We start from the raw sequence: 16,153 nt of genomic DNA, 5'->3' as shown, positions 1-16,153 counted from the left end.
GTTCTCCAGTTTTGATATTGAGACTCACAGAACTCAACAGTAGTCCCAGGTGGACCCAGTTCCATCATGTGGAACCACATGGGTGGATCACTGTGAAAAACCTGACCCTGTCTCCTAGGACTTCTGCGGGATCGACAGAAGCAGGATGTGAAGCCTCTGTTTCTCTGGAGTATAATTTACTGTGCAACTTAAACTCTGGACCTGTTTAATGGTCCCCACAGCAGAGTTTCTAGGCCAACAACTAAATCAGCAGCAGTGCTCTGCATTTGCAGACAAGCCTTATGATTTACAAAATTTAATAAGCTAGGCTCTCATGACATTTTCTCCTGCCCCCAAGATTCAACTTTTTAAATCGCTGCCAAGGAAATTGTCAAAGGAGCACGTACCCATTGCATAATGAGACTTTACCTACTTTCTTTAACAACACAAAAGCATATAAATATACTCCTTCTGTTGTTAATCCATTAACAGTGAATACACATTCTTTGGCATTCCTCTTGCTGAAACGATATTACTTGAGCGACGTTTCTGCGTGCTCTTATGGAAGTGATATTTTGAGGTAGTTTTCTTTCTTTCTTTCTGTTTTTTTTTTTTAAACAAGTCTACCAAATTGAGTACATAGGAAGGTCAGATGACTTGACAGTTTTCTCAGCTGCACACTGACACATCAAGCTAAGGTTTGCCGTAAGTCAAAGCCTCTTGTCACTACTTGGAAGTTTATTTTGTGCTTTGAGGGAACATACAGTGTTTTTTGTTGGATGCTTTGGCTTTTTCTCCCCTTTACAAACCTCAGTTTGCTCATTTTACCTAAGAGGATGATCAGTTTTATCAGTCTGAGTTGTGTCTTTATATGGCTCTTCTGATAAAATTTATTTTGGCACGGGGAACACAAAGAGGCACTGTCCCATCATCTACACCTTGGTGGCCACTGGTACTTTGGCTTGCACATCATGTGATATTGCTAAGCAAGAGGACTTTTAAAAAAATTACAGGCTAACATCTGGGACTCTGGCTGGTTGATAATCTCTTAGGAACCAACAAAATTGATTTTACACCTTTAATATGAAGTAAAATGACACCACTCGTCCAATGTGAATTAGAAGGAACTCTGGTCACACTGCTGAAGGATGCTGTTCCTGTTGATATTACGTACAAAAATAAAATGGTGTTTCCATTGTGTTTTGCGTAGTCACCCTTCCTCTTAAGGACAAATTTCCTCGTACAAAAATAGTCACATACTACAAATCTTGAAGCCAGCATCATCTGTGTCCTGTTTCCCATCTCCTATTGTTCTTATATCCTTAATTTTTCTCAATGTCCTGTCTTTTCCACTACATAATGTGAGTCCGAGTAAATTAGTTCTCCAGTCTTGTCTTTTTTTTTTTTAATTCAACTCAGTCTTAGAGGAATAGTGTATTTATTACATATGTATGCATTTCACACTCTTTAGGAAGATTAGCTTAAGTATAATGATAAATGTGAGAAAGCAGCTACATTCTATTATCATAACCTGCCTGCTCCATTTTCTTTCCACTGTCAGGAGTTTTCATGAGTGCATGGCAAAACAAATTGTAATCACCCCAGTATATTCCACTCTGCTTCTGTCATCCTGAATGATGAATGTATTTATTCTTCAGCTCAGAATTAATATACCCATACCTCCATCTCTATATGCACCCATGCCTCTTCTGTATGCATGGGCAGATGATAAGCGAAAGCTAAAGGGAACAGGTTGAAAATACCTTTATGGGATCAATGAAAAAATGCTTTATGTTCACATTTGAACGCTTAAGGCCTGGGGTAAGACAGCTTTTAAGGTCAAGCAGAAAGGGAGATTTTCCTCTTCTAAGCATCTATCAACAGTCCTTGGAAGAGCAGTCAGTGTGAGCATAATTTAATATGCCTTCTCTCTGAAAAGAATGCCTCTTTGACATCATGTCACAAGTTGTGCTTCAACTGAAGATTTTCAGGTGGTCTGTTTTTCCGCATTGATTTCCTTTTATCATTTTAGTCACAGCTTCAAAATACTTCTTCTTCTTTTTTTTTTTTTTTTTTAAATGTGTTCTAGAAACAAACAAAAAGTTGCACTAAACTGCATTCATCTGGCATTCTCCTTCTATCCTGGTAACAATGTGCAGCTGCTACCCTGCAGATGGCAGGCAGCCCTGGTCCAGGGTCTGCTGACTGTTAGTCACTCCTGGCTAGACTGTGGGACACTTGTGGCTAGACTCAGGCAAGGCCCTCAGGGGATTAAGCACCAGCCTCCACACGCACAGCTGAGAAAGGCCAGGCATGTTGGAGAGTGTCTCTGGCCAGCAGGGGCTGCTGCAGAGCAGTCATAGTCAGGCTGTTAACCCAAAGGAGAACTGGAAGAGCGTCAGATTCGTTGAGGCAAGAAATTTGGGAAATGGGAAATGACTGGCGATAATGAAATTAACACAATTGAAATCAGTCAGGGAAATAACATACTTTAAAAAGTCTTGTTAGAACTATATGTTAAGGTGAGAATGCGGATTCATTCTCTGTCTCTCTCTCTCTCTCTCTCTCTCTCTCTCTCTCTCTCTCTCTGTGTGTGTGTGTGTGTGTGTGTGTGTGTGTGTGTGTGTGTGTATGCAGCATCAAGTGCCATTGTTAAGAAAGATAGGAAGGATAATACTGGAGAAGAAGATTAGGATGTGAAAAATATGCTGCAAAATGTTGAGAATCTCAAACACTTTTGGAAAATCTAAAGTCTAAGTACATAGAGAACCGATTCCCCTTAACCTTTAGTCCTTTTCTGAAGATAAACCACACACCATGAAAACATTGCACCATTTTTTTTTATCATTTTAAAGGGAATTTACTTAAACATTTGCATCCTTTGTTCATAGTTTATATTTTAAAGAAAACATTTCTGTGAATTGTGATGCTTTAAAGCTATATGGCAGATATGCAGATGGAGGTCACAAGTTCACAATTACTGAAGAGAGGTATGTGGAGTGTGTGGAGTCATGCTGGCATATCCCTTTTGAAGTTACAGGAGCTCCATTTTCTTAGGGTAAGGTATTTCTTCTGACAGTTGTGACTGTAATGAATCCCAGAATTCCAGATGACAGTCAAAAACAAAAACATGAAGGGACTCTTTATTAACCACACATTACACAATATAAAGGGATTAACTGGCCCCTATGTTAGAATTACATTTAAAAATAGCACTTGTGGGGTGTGTGTGTGTGTGTGTGTGTGTGTGTGTGTGTGTGCGCGCGCGCGTGCGTGCACCTCAGTGCATGTGTGGAGAACAGAGAACAGCTGGGCTGGTTTTCTCCTTCTGTCATGTGTGGATTGAGCTAAGGCTGTCAGACTTCATATGGCAAGCAACTTTGAGTGCTGAGACATCTCCTCAGCCCTGTATTTGAGGTGTGCATACAATCCAGGTGAGCCTTATTTATATTAATAAAACAAGTCAAGGTAAATTCTTTTCTTTTGATAATAAAACAAGGAAAGAAAAATATAGATAAAATGAAGAATCCTGAACACCTGTTGGTAGAATGCCACAGAGGCAAAGAGGCTCTAATAGAAATACATTTGCTCTTCCCAGCAGTTCAGGAATATCAGCTAAAATGTCACACTAAATGAAGGAAAGGGAATGGAAAAGCTGTTGAGTTTAGCTTTATATAAATACTGCAAGCACTTATGTATGCATTGGATTCTCTGATATCTAATTTAAACTATTATTGATTAGAATTCTTTCAAAATGACATTCAGTACCTTGAAAGTAGTCCAGAAAGTCTTTATGAAATGATATGTTATCATTCCTCCCAGGTATGAACAGGGATTAGTTGAAAAAAACTAGCTGAAAGCTAATGCATGAGTGAATCAGGTTATAAAATTGATAGCATCAATGAAAGTCTTCAAGAATTCAGTTCACTTCAACAGAAACATATTTAGCATCTACTAGGTGCCAGATACTATGTTAGGAATTAAGAATTATTAGAAGAATAAGACAATGTTACCTCCCTAAATGAAGTTAGAGACTCAGGGAGAAGATCAGTGGATTAAAAACAAACAAACAAACAAACCGGTAAGAGTGTTATGAAAGAGATATTTCCAGTGTGTTTCATTCTTTTCCGAGTACTATGTAGGGGTGTTGAGTGCAAATTGATGGCAATTAGGGGGGCTTTCTGGAGGACATCATACCATAGTTGCTTTTCAAGAAGTAATAGCAATTAGCTAGAGAAATAGGACTTGGAATTATCTGCAAGAGGTTATTTTGAGAGGCTTACCACTTTCATTTTTGAATCCATTTCATATTTAAGACTATGTTATTTTTTTTTTAGAAGCTTTGATTTTAATCCCTCTAAGGGCAGCCTGACTCTTCAAAGAGAAGGGTTTAATCATTCAATAAATATAGTCAAGGAATTCTGCTGCTAAGGAAATGAGAGGGTGGACCACATATTCACTAACAAGCCACTAATGAAGTCACTTATATGCTAGGCATACTTCGGGGTACTGGGGTTAGAGCTGTGGCTAAAGAGCCCTCTGCTCAAAGCCCGAGACCACATTATATGGACTTAAACCAAATCTCCCCATCAATCTAGAACTGTTTTACTTTATAAAACATTTTTACAGTGGTTCCACACAGCTCGTAAAATCTCTAGATGCCAAACATGATGGCATATTTTCAGTTGCTGGGCCAACCCACCTGGGAGATGGAGACAGCTAATGCTACATGTTGTCTTTGGACTGTCAAATGAACAATACACTCACACACATGAAAGTAATAAATTAAAATACATGGATGGTTTTCTTTACTTTCTAGAGAAGTTCTCTAAGATGGTAACTTTGTCTTGCTTGGTCCTTTAAATCTGCTTGACACACCTCTTATATTTATGACAGTAAATATGAGTAAAGTAACCTGAGACTATCTTTTCACTACTTCGATTCTGACTTGATCTTTAAAGTTTATTATTGTTGTTGTTGTTAATGTTATTGTTTAACTTTAAGCTAAGTCCTATTTATGACCTCTTGTCTAATTTAATAAGAAAAATTAAGTGAATATTTGCGGTAACTGTGGGGCAAACTAGTTTCCTATAAGGATTACCACTTCAGTGACACTGTAGAATAGTGGGAGGGGAGGGGCCACTTAAGCTTTAATAAGGATTAATTACACTCTGGTTTGTAGTGTTAGAATACAAGATACTGGTTAATGTTTGTTTGTTTGTTTGTTTACAGAATTCTGGAGATTGGAAAGACCAAGATGACGCAATGTGAATGTCTGAAGGAATTTTTTTCATGTGTGTTTTAATATGAGAGTGCTTGAGTCAACGAAAGAAGTGAACAAATGTAGAAAGGGAGGGAAAGAGAGAGGGAGGAAGGGGGAGAGAGAGAGAGAGAGAGAGAGAGAGAGAGAGAGAGAGAGAGAGAGAGAGAGAGAGAGAGAGAGAGAGAGAGAGAGAGAGAGAGAGAGAGAGAGAGAGAGAGAGAGAGGAATGTGGAGATCAGAGCAGTCTGTGTTCTTTATGTTGAAAAATCCAAGAGAAACTGTGTGAGAGAATGGAGTGGATGGCACACCTGAGATTGTGAAGGCCCTGTAGGATCATAGTAGTTATGTGGAACCTGAAAGACTCTTAAAACTAAGGATGATAAGAGCAGGTTTGGAATATCACGTGACCTGCAGCATAGGGAATCAACTGGAAGGAGTCAAGAAGAAGTACAAGATAACAAGTTAGAAACTAAGCATTGAAACAGACCAGTGACAGGAGTGGTTTGGTCTTGTGTGGGAGCTTCAGGGATGGAGATAAGTGCATGGATGCTGCGGATATGAAGCAGTTAAAAGTTTCAAGGATTGTAGATAGATAGATTAGAAGCATGTATAAAAGATTGGTCATATACTTCTGAAATTTACAAAATCATCTTTCTGAAAGAAGAGGTCAAATAGGAAACTCAGAGTTTGAGGTGAGAACCTGAGTTCGTTTTTGGGCATCATGAAGTTAAAGAGCTTTTATACTAATGAGGATATTAAAGTAGGGAGTTGACTTTGTAGTCTAGGAGAGTTTTAGAGTGAATATACACACTGGAATTCACTATTATATAGATATTTCTATTATATAGAAGGAAATAATTACTTGAAGAAAAAAAAATAAACTGAGAAAATGGCTAGTACCCAACTAGGGCAGGCTGGATCAGAGAGCAATACTCAGGACAAACTCTACAGAGAACATACAATGATGTAGGCTTTGTTACTGAAGCCTGGAAAAGAGTTTCTGAAACAAAGCCATGACCACCCCTAAAAGTAATTCGTCATAGTTCAATAAGGTGAAAGATAAAAATGCCATTTGACTCTGGCCTGAGGTGGGTGAGAAGCACTTTAGTAGTTTGATGAGCGGAGGGCGTATTGGAGAGGGTTAGAGAAGCTGATGGCAAAATAGACAGGATGAGGGTGGACTTCTTTACTGAAAAATACAGCTTTGAAGGGAAGCTGAGGGGTATATGATGAACTCAGAGAGATGCAGTCCTGGAAAGTTTCTACAATTGAAGGAGAGCCCTGGGTGTTACTAAAGATGAAAAGGATCCATTTGAGAGGCAAGAGATGAAGATATATGAAAGACAGAAGGCAAAAACAGCAGTTTAGAAGAAAAGGAAGGGTCTTGGATAGACAAGAAGAATGAAATACACTGGTGTGTGTGCAGAGGGATTCATGTACAGTAGAAAAAGAGACCCCTTCTTTGATAAAGGTTGGGATGCAAGCAGTGTAAGGCAATCGTTTCCTGAGTGGTACCTCTTTTTTTTTTTTTTCTCAAGGAGATAGGAGTGGAGCCAGTTCACTAAAATTGAGATGGAAGTGGCTGAGAGTATAAATGGGTCTCTATGTTATTTGAACCTTAGTCTTACCCTTAAGTTTGGCGTGCTTTGTTATTTTTGTTCTAACCTCTGAAGAATGCTTACTTGAGTCCAAATGCAGCCTCGAAGAAATTAGAATGAACTTGGGGTAGCCAGATGATCAAGAGACCCAGACATATATGAACCTTAATCCTGAGCAAAGTCAATTTATTCAACAGGAAATGAAAAATAAGTAACCCACACTTTTTCAGGAAGATTTCTGATACACTGTGGGCTAGAACATGACCTGGGGGCCAATGATCCTGCTATCCCCAATGCTATCATCAGAATAAACAAAAAGCAAACTTAACGTTTGGATTTTTTTCCCTCATGCCAACTGACCATATAAAAAAGACAGGGCTACATGACACAGCAAATGTGTCCTTAGTGTCTTAGGGAAGCTGGCTCAGCTCCATTCTGCAGGCAAAGACCTGCCTGGCTCACCTGACAAGTCATGGAGGGCTCAAGGTCTTCTGTTCCAAGACAGCCTTATATATCACGTGTATCTTTCAGGAGGTGGAGCCTAATAGTAATGCTAGACAGGCCTCTGTGAGATGAAGCTTTTGTAGTTTCTACTTGTACCTTATCATCTTCTAAGTACAGTCTGCCTCCATCAGTTGTGCAGAGAAGAGTCTGGTAGACTTACTGGCTTTGCCATCAACTCTCAGAGTTAGGTCATTATGTTTTCTCACCTGGTAGGTAGCACAACACCATAATGGCAGAGCTTGTTACTCTTAGTGGCTATGGGGTCAAGCTGATTTTCCTTTTGTTTTCTGTGGCACTGGATCCCTCATAGTTCTTTGTCAGTTTAAATACTGCTCAGTCTCATTTATAATCTTTTCTTCTTGCTATTATAATTCCCTGGGTATGTGTTCACTCTTCGCTCTCAGTCTCTATTGCTTTTCTTCTGGGAAGAGCTCTCAGACTCGATCATATCCATGCAGAAAATGGCACAATTTATTGTTTTTATTCTGATATTTATTCTCAATACTAAGTTAATCTATTTATTATTGTTATTATTTTGTGTATGTTCATGTATATATAAGCTTGTCTGTGGTTGGGACTATACATTTGTGTAGAGGTATCCATGAATGTACATGTGTGCATGTATGTGGAGATTAGAGGACAACTTCTTTTTTTTTTTAAAGATTTATTTATTATTTATACAGTATTCTGCCCACATGTGTGCGTGTCCACCACAAGAAGAAACCAGATCTCATTACAGGTGGTTGTAAGCCACCATGTGGTTGCTGGGAATTGAATTCGGGACCTTCGGAAGAGCAGATAGTGCTCTTAACCTCTGAGCCATCTCTCCAGCCCCCAAGAAGACAACTTTTGTATCATTCCTTATGTCATAGATATTTACATTTTTTCAGTGACTGTGTCTCTCTCCAGCTTAGAACCCACGTAGTAAGCAAAGAGGAATAGCTACAGGACTTTCAGTTTTTCATCTATTTCCACCTTCCAAACAATATAGTTACCCAGTTTTTGTTTGGTTGGTTTGTTGTTGTTGTTGTTACTGTTTTTAACTTGTGTTCTAGAGAACCAAAATTCATGTTGTCATGATTGCAAGCACTGTACTGACTAAGCTATGGGCTATTTCTCCAGGCGTAGTTAAATTATCTGATGATTTTCTCAGGTGCTTTGTCATTGCCTCAAATTTAAAAGGTAAAATTGGAGTTAGTCATCGACTGAAGTTGTTTTCTTTTGTGACCAGATGACTCAATAATCGCCTGGAAAGAAGCCATGTTTTCTAATCTCTCTTGTCATCAGACACATTCTAAGTCGGGTTGCTGGACTTAGTACTGTGTCAGTTCAGAACATTGTCTGATGAAAGAAACTGGAAACAGTTCCTAGAGAGCTCAGCATCACAGTACATGGTCTATGGTCTCTTACACATCTAATGTATTGTAAGTTCATATGCTATACTCTCTTCTCTCAGCTGGGCAGAGATGTTTAACAGCGGTGTGACTCTGTGAAAACCACTGTGTCTCAATGAGGCCTCTACCCTGTCACACGAATATACAAATACCAGCATCGTACTGTTACTGTAATGAGTAAGTGGTGTTACATGTGTGAGATACTATTTAGTGGCTTACACGAAGCAGGAGATTTCTCATTCTTTTACCTTCAACTTTGTCCTTTTGGGCAATTCTCCACACCAGTGACAAATTGATTTCTGAAAGTGTCACTTTTCTTTTGTCATTCTTGCTCATAACCCCAGTGGTTTCCTATCGCCTTCAGGAAGGATATTCAGAGCCCTGCCCTCAAGGCAAATGTTCCTTCAAGAGCAATCTAGGCTGCTTAAAAAACTCTTAATTTCTAATTTATCACCTGAGTAGTTTGAAGTAGAAACAATGCTTTCTAAACATGTGGATATCAATTGTGTTGGAATTTAAGTCACATCTCTTCATTGAACAGTATTTGAAAGGTCATCCTTCATGTGAATCCACAAACACACATTTGGCCCTTTATAGATGAAAACTACACATTCAAAATGAAAATAGTTTTTAAGTGGGGAAAATAGAAAGCAGTTATACTGTATAAGATATGGAGTGTTTATCTAAATATGTTTCTTTACCTCAGTAACTTCAGGGAATAGACCCTTGGGCAATTCAGCCAGGTGTACTTTGGCTCTGAAAGATATTCCCAGTAAACTGTAAATGATTGATTTCAGATCAGTCTTTGAGCTGATAGGAGGAAGGTGGAGGGAGCATGAAAATTTTGGATGCCTGGATGGAGTCAGAGGTAGTAGCAAAAATAACTCACATGCCTTACTAGCTTAGTTATATTGTGTTGGCCTTTTTCAATCCATGAAGGTCTTTTACTTTGAGCATTGTCAGGTGCGATTCCATTCTGCTTTTTTCAGTTACTTTTAATGATCAGGCTTGAAGAGTTTCATTTAATTAGTTATTATTTGAGGGTGTAGAGAAAAATGCCTTTTCCTAGAACTCCCTGAACTTAACCCCCCTCCTAGATAGGCATGAAGTGTCTTAGGAGGAAAGGTTGGTAGGCAGTTATTTCAATATTTTTATTCATATCCAGCTTATTTTTCTTTTGTGTATTTTGTTTTAGGGTTTGTGTCTGTTGCAGTTTATCTGAGAATACTTCTATTGATCAGACCTAAGCACTTATTCTCATTATTATCAATATTGCTACAATGAGTATCAATAGGTGTGTACGATGCATGCTCATGAACATTTTGAAAGAGTGTTACTGCAGGTCGGAAAAATCTTGTTCTTGGCATGGGTCTTTTCACTGTCAGGATCAATATTAATGTCCTCAGGAGTCACCTATACAGAAAAGATGCAGGTGGTAGAGTGGAAAGACACTGGAGGCAAGACTCTCTTTTCTTCCAGTTGTTGCACATTTGGCCAAAATAAACAATATTTATTTAAAGAAGAAATTTCCCATGATGCATTTTTTGATGTTGTTAAAAAAAAAAAATCAGCAGGATAGAAAGCTAACTGATTTTTGAGAAGAAGATGAGAACACTCTGGTACTTGCTGGCCTGCTGGTGAGCAAAATGGTCAGGGGTGCATCACAGAGGTAGGCATTCTGGGTCCCTCCTAGCACCATGGAGCCTGTGCCCACACAGTCTCCTGAGTTATCCTCCCATTCATCTCTAAAAGGAGTGTTTCTCTTCAAAGTTGCTTTGGTAAAAGGGGGATTAGTAGGTTCTATTTTCTTTTTAAGGTGCTTCCCTGCTTGCTATTGTGTTCCCCTTCCTCCCATTCGCTCTCTTGTTTGTAGACCCTGTGCATAGCTGAGCTGTTTCTGTAAATTTTCATTCTGTAGAGAAAGCAGGCTGTGAAAACCTGGCCTGCCACTTATAAATTGTGCTGATCTGAGCAAGGGATTTAATTTCCCGGAGCTTCAATTTCCCCACCTAAAATAATGATGCTGAAATCGCCATCATGTGGAGTTATTGAAGGAACTGGGTAAGATACTCTTGAGATAATACTGACATCTATCTGCTCTCAAAGCTCCCGGTGATGTGAGGGACTGGGAACATGTTTTGATGATTTCTTATCTGTATGGGTCTCAGTCAATATCAAATGACTTTCTCTTCCTGTACAACACATGCTGCTGAGGGAGGAGCAAAGGAAGCAGGAGATACCGGAGAATACTGAAAATATCTCCTAATTCCCCGCAGCCTGCTTTGATCTCAGTTATTTATTTATTTATTTATTTATTTATTTATTTATTTATTGAGGGCTCTTTCTTATTCTTATCCTACAAGCCAGCAAATTGATGTGATTTTCAAGATACCTAGTCTCTCTCTGCCTTTATAGCATTTCCTATTATGTCCTTCTTCACAAGAAAGGACTTTGCAATGGTCAAGATGGTTTGCATGAAAGGAAGTGACCAGTCAGAAAGGGTCTCTGAGCTGCAGCTCCCACAGAAAGGCCTCTTCTTTTCAAGGTCTTTGTTCTTCAAGGAGGACAGACAATTTGGTTTTATTTGTCTACTATAAATATCATATTTATTTTAAAGCAAAGGTGTGTTTTGAGCTGTTAGTTCTTTGGTTTGGTTTTGCACAGACTTGATACATGGTCTTTGACAAATCGAGAAATGAAAATAACAGATAAAAATATCATAATAGATAATAAAAATAGAATCTGGAGAATTTCTTAAGGTATTTTATATAAATAGATTTAGTTACATGTATTCTCATACAGTTTTATCCAATACATTCACATTTTTTTCAACAAATTCTTACACTTGTAGTTTCTTATTTAAGTTATGGATTGCTGACATATGGGCATATTTTTATTTTTGGTAGTCTAAGTTGGCATTTAGCTTGCTAGGTAGCCCAGGATGGCCTTGAACTCACAGTTTTTCTGATTTAGCTTTGCAGTGCTGGGAATATAATATAGCAGCTTGGTTCTCTTGTTAAATGGGCTTGGTATTTATTATAACCTGACCTTTAAATTATGATCCACCTGCCTCAGCCTCCTGAGTCTTAGGATCACAGATGTATACTTCCATGTCTATCCTGATGTAATATCAATACATAATCTTAACATTCTTCCTACAGAGATAGCCACTAGATCACAAAGGACTGTGTAAAAATCACATGGAGGCGTGAGTGAATTATTTAACTAAAGAATGTGATATGGTCATACTTGAATATTTGTCAGGGCCCAGAAGCAGACAGAAGAACAATGTCTGGGCTCTTTTTAGCAGAAAATGATTTACTACAGGTTTTAAGCAGCTTAGAGAGGTTTTGGAAGGGCAGGAAGCTGGCTGCAGGCTGGCTTTTAGACATCACAATTGTATATGTCATGGTGGCTAGCCAAGGAACTGCTATAGCCACAGTCACCACTTTCTACTCAAAAGGCACAATGCCTTACTTGTCCAAACACGAGAAAGCTACTGAATCTGGAGCTGTCTTTGCTACCATGATACTGGCTATGGTCCTGAGACATTAGAGACCAGTTGGGCATCAGAGTAATGCTTTCCAATCTAGTCTGTATACTACAACTGCCTAGAGTGCTTTATAAAAGCACAAAAACTTGTTCAGCAGCCCAGAGGCTTTATTTAATTGATCTGGAGCAGGGCCCACTCATAGTATTGAAAGCAAATCACAAAACCTCCGGGTGTTGGTAGGTCAAACTTAAGCCTGAGAATGATTGGAGAGGGACCTCCCTGAGAGACACACACCGTGGAGGCAAGCAGATTGTGAGCCTTGTGGTGCTTTCAGAGACCTCGGTAGACACCATTCTGTCCTTTATCTTAGACTATGGTTCTGCTTGTGAATACTGTGTGAAAAACGCAGAAGCGCATTTGTGAAGTATGGTCCTTAAGCATGCAGCAGAGTGTGGAGGAGTGTTGGGAGGAGAACTGGGAATGGGGTAGGAATGTTCAGAAGAGATTCAGGGCACTAATGGATATCTCTGAAGCAGGGCATTGAGCATGAGAAAAACATGGAAGAGCCTATTTGGGGGGAAAAGTCTAGATGTTGGGCAGGTGAACTTAGCATCCTAAATGTAGCTGTATGGCGGAAGGAAATGGCAAAAGAAGATAAGCTTCTTCTTTCGGGTTTCTGTTGCTGTGATAAAAGACTACTGAGAAAAAGCAACTTAGGGATGGGAGGATTTATTTTATCTGATAGCCTTTAGTCCATCATCCAGGGATGTCAGGACAGGAACCTGGAATAAGAAAGTGATGCAGAGGCCATGGAGGAATGTTGCTTACTGTGACTGTGAGTGAATGATCTATGATCTAAGGTAGAATAATGAGAGTAATCAATATGTAAATCAGATGGATAAAGAGCAGCCCCCCCCACCAGAGGTATAAGAAAGTCAATAAATAAAATATGACCTCAAAGTCAGGCAAAAACAGCGACTTCTGCAAAGGAGGCACACAATGGCTAAAAATACTTCCAAGAGCCCTAATATTATTAGTTATGAGGGAACTGCAATAAGTTGGTACTTCATTCCCACATGAACGACTACATTATGTAGACCCCAAATATTTTCAAGGTTTAGGAAAAGGAGAACCTCCATACATTGCTATGTAATCCCTTTTGAAAATTGTTTGGCAGTTCTACAAAGAAATAAATGTAGAAAAGCCACTTGACTCAGCAATTTCCTCTATAGATGTGTATATAAAGAGAAATGAAAATATATACAACATCTCATACATAAATGTTCATGGTAATATTGCTCAAGATCAAAATGTGGAAATAATATAAATGTAGATGAATCAATATATATATATATATATATATATATATATATTACCAGTGTGCACTATACTGGTACAATGGAATATTAGTCAGACATAAAAGATATGAAGTTCCTATATATTACACAATATTCATAAATATTTGAAATATACTAAGTTTTGAATATAAAGCTAATTATATTAATATTTACATGAATTACTCAGGATAGGCAAATCCAAAGACACAAAGAAGATACTGTTTGTCAGGGAAGGAAAAAAAGAGTGAATGATGCTAACGGGTAGAGTGTTTCTCTCCAGTGTGATTAAAAACACTTTATAGATAAATAAAGGTGACTGATGCATAACTTAGTCAGTGTGGTAAAACTCACCAAGTTATACTCTTTAAAAGGGTAAACGTTATGTTATGTGAATTGCATTTCAATAAAACTCATGTCTTAGTTTTTTAGCTCAATGGAAGAAGGATTTCAAGAAAAAAAATAGCCAGAGGTCAGCATGTAAATTGCTGTCAAAATGCCAAGTTTCTATTGCAATAGATAATATTGGTGAAAACATTTTTCCAAGGTGTGTTGTGGGTGCAAATTGTATCATGGAGTCAGTGATGGAAAGGTGTAGATTGTAAGCAAACACAATACTTGTGGAAACTTTCCGTGGGAAAAGGAGGAGAGAAATATGGAGAGGATGGGGTATAGAATAACATATTTAACTTTGAGATGTTTGTTTGCATTTGAACAACACACACGATTTAGTGCTGATAGGTATGAGTCAGTAAAGTTGGACAATAGTCATGATGGAAAAAATACATCTGTAAGTGAGGTGGCAGGAGGTAGGAGCTGAAAGAACACAGTGTTTGAAGTCACTACTTGAAAACAATGAGTCATGTGGAAGGAACTAAAGCTGCTGGGTTTGAGAGTCCCATTGAGTCTAGAGACCTTGTTTTATTGTAGCATTTGCTATTCCTTCCTTCTTTTCTTCCGTCCTTCCTTCTTTCCTTCCTTCCTTCCTTCCTTCCTTCCTTCCTTCCTTCTTCCTTCCTCCTTCCCTCCCTCTCTGAATGTATAACCTGCCCCAAAGACATCATTGATAATGGGTATTTCAGAGTTTCACTCTAAAAGTGTGTTTCACTCAGAGGTGCAAGAAAGAATAGAGAACCAACAGTGTTGGCTGGAGACTGACTGAAGTCAAAATCTACCTTATCATGGATAATGAAGACAGTAGAGGAGTGAAACAGTTCGGAGTCTTGGTGAGATTCAGTGACAATATGTGTGCTTCCTCAATATTGTTGTATTAAATATTATAGTGCTCCTAACCACACCATTATTTTCATAAGACCAGATGTCTATATAGAGGAAGAATTATGCTCATGTACACTGTCCTGAACTAGGACTACTTGCTATTAGCCCAGACAACTGCCTCTATAGCTTGGCTCTAACCACCGAACCACTTGGATACAACACATATTGGTCAAGTAACAGAGCAAAATAATTGGAAAGACAGGAATGGTGGCTATAAGACTGTCACTCTTTAAATTATAAGATTAGATACAACTTCTAAGAAGGATAGCAGGCTACCAAGAAGAGACTTGATACCCTATAAGCCTATACAGGGGGAGGAGGTCCCCCTCAGTCATAGTCATAGTGGAGGGGAGTAAAGGGAAAGCACGAGGGAGGAATGGGAGGATACAAGGGATGGGATAACCATTGAGATGTAATATGAAAAAATTAATAAAATATATAAAAAAGATAACAACTTATAATAATTAGAAGTGAGTATAAAAGAATCTGGGCCACTCCAAAGGATATGGCAACAGAATTGGAGTGGCAGCAGAGGTAATGTTAGACTTATAGATATAAATAAAATTTGAGATGCTGGCATTGAAACCAAAGTTTTTCATATGCCTTGCATATTACCCTGAGCTACATACTCATGCACAAATAAAGACATTTTTGAGGCCAGCTTTTGAAGTCAAGCTGGAAGCTCAACTTTCTGGGGCTGATGCCAGAAGCTAGAATGATAAGAAAAAAGGAAGTGAGCCTGTATGCTATAAGTCTTGCAGTTTTTTTTTTTCCTCATGTCTTTCAGTTACAACAAAATAAAAACAACAAATAAGCAACAATAACAACAAACTCGAGAAGCAAGAAGAAGAAAATGAATAAAAATAATGTATATGCACAGATATTAATCAGATGATTCAAAATGAGACTTGTGGAAAATCTGAACTTTGTTTTCATTTAGGCACAAGTGTGTGTGGTATGTACCTGTATATAGAGGCCCAATGTTGAGATAGGAAATCACCCTCAATCATTCTTCTTCTTTGTTCTTTAAGGCAAAGTCACTCAACCCCAGAGCTTGTGATTGGGCTAGTTTCCCCAGCACCTTACTCTGGGAACCACACCTATTTCTTCTGAGGCTGGACTTAAAGGCAGGCTGCCATGCCCATTTGGGGATCTGAACTCAAGTTTTTACAAGTGTTTTAACCACTGAACAATCTCCCCAGCCCAGGGAAAGCTAGTTTCAATTGTAATTGCTTCTAATGAAGTTAATGACTGTCTCAGTGGAAAACTAGGCTCTATACCAATATACAGCAACACAGACCATGGTGATT

This window comes from Acomys russatus, chromosome 18 (genome assembly GCF_903995435.1).
Source record: "Acomys russatus chromosome 18, mAcoRus1.1, whole genome shotgun sequence".
Lineage (NCBI taxonomy): Eukaryota > Metazoa > Chordata > Mammalia > Rodentia > Muridae > Acomys > Acomys russatus.
This window is presented reverse-complemented; position numbering follows the sequence as displayed.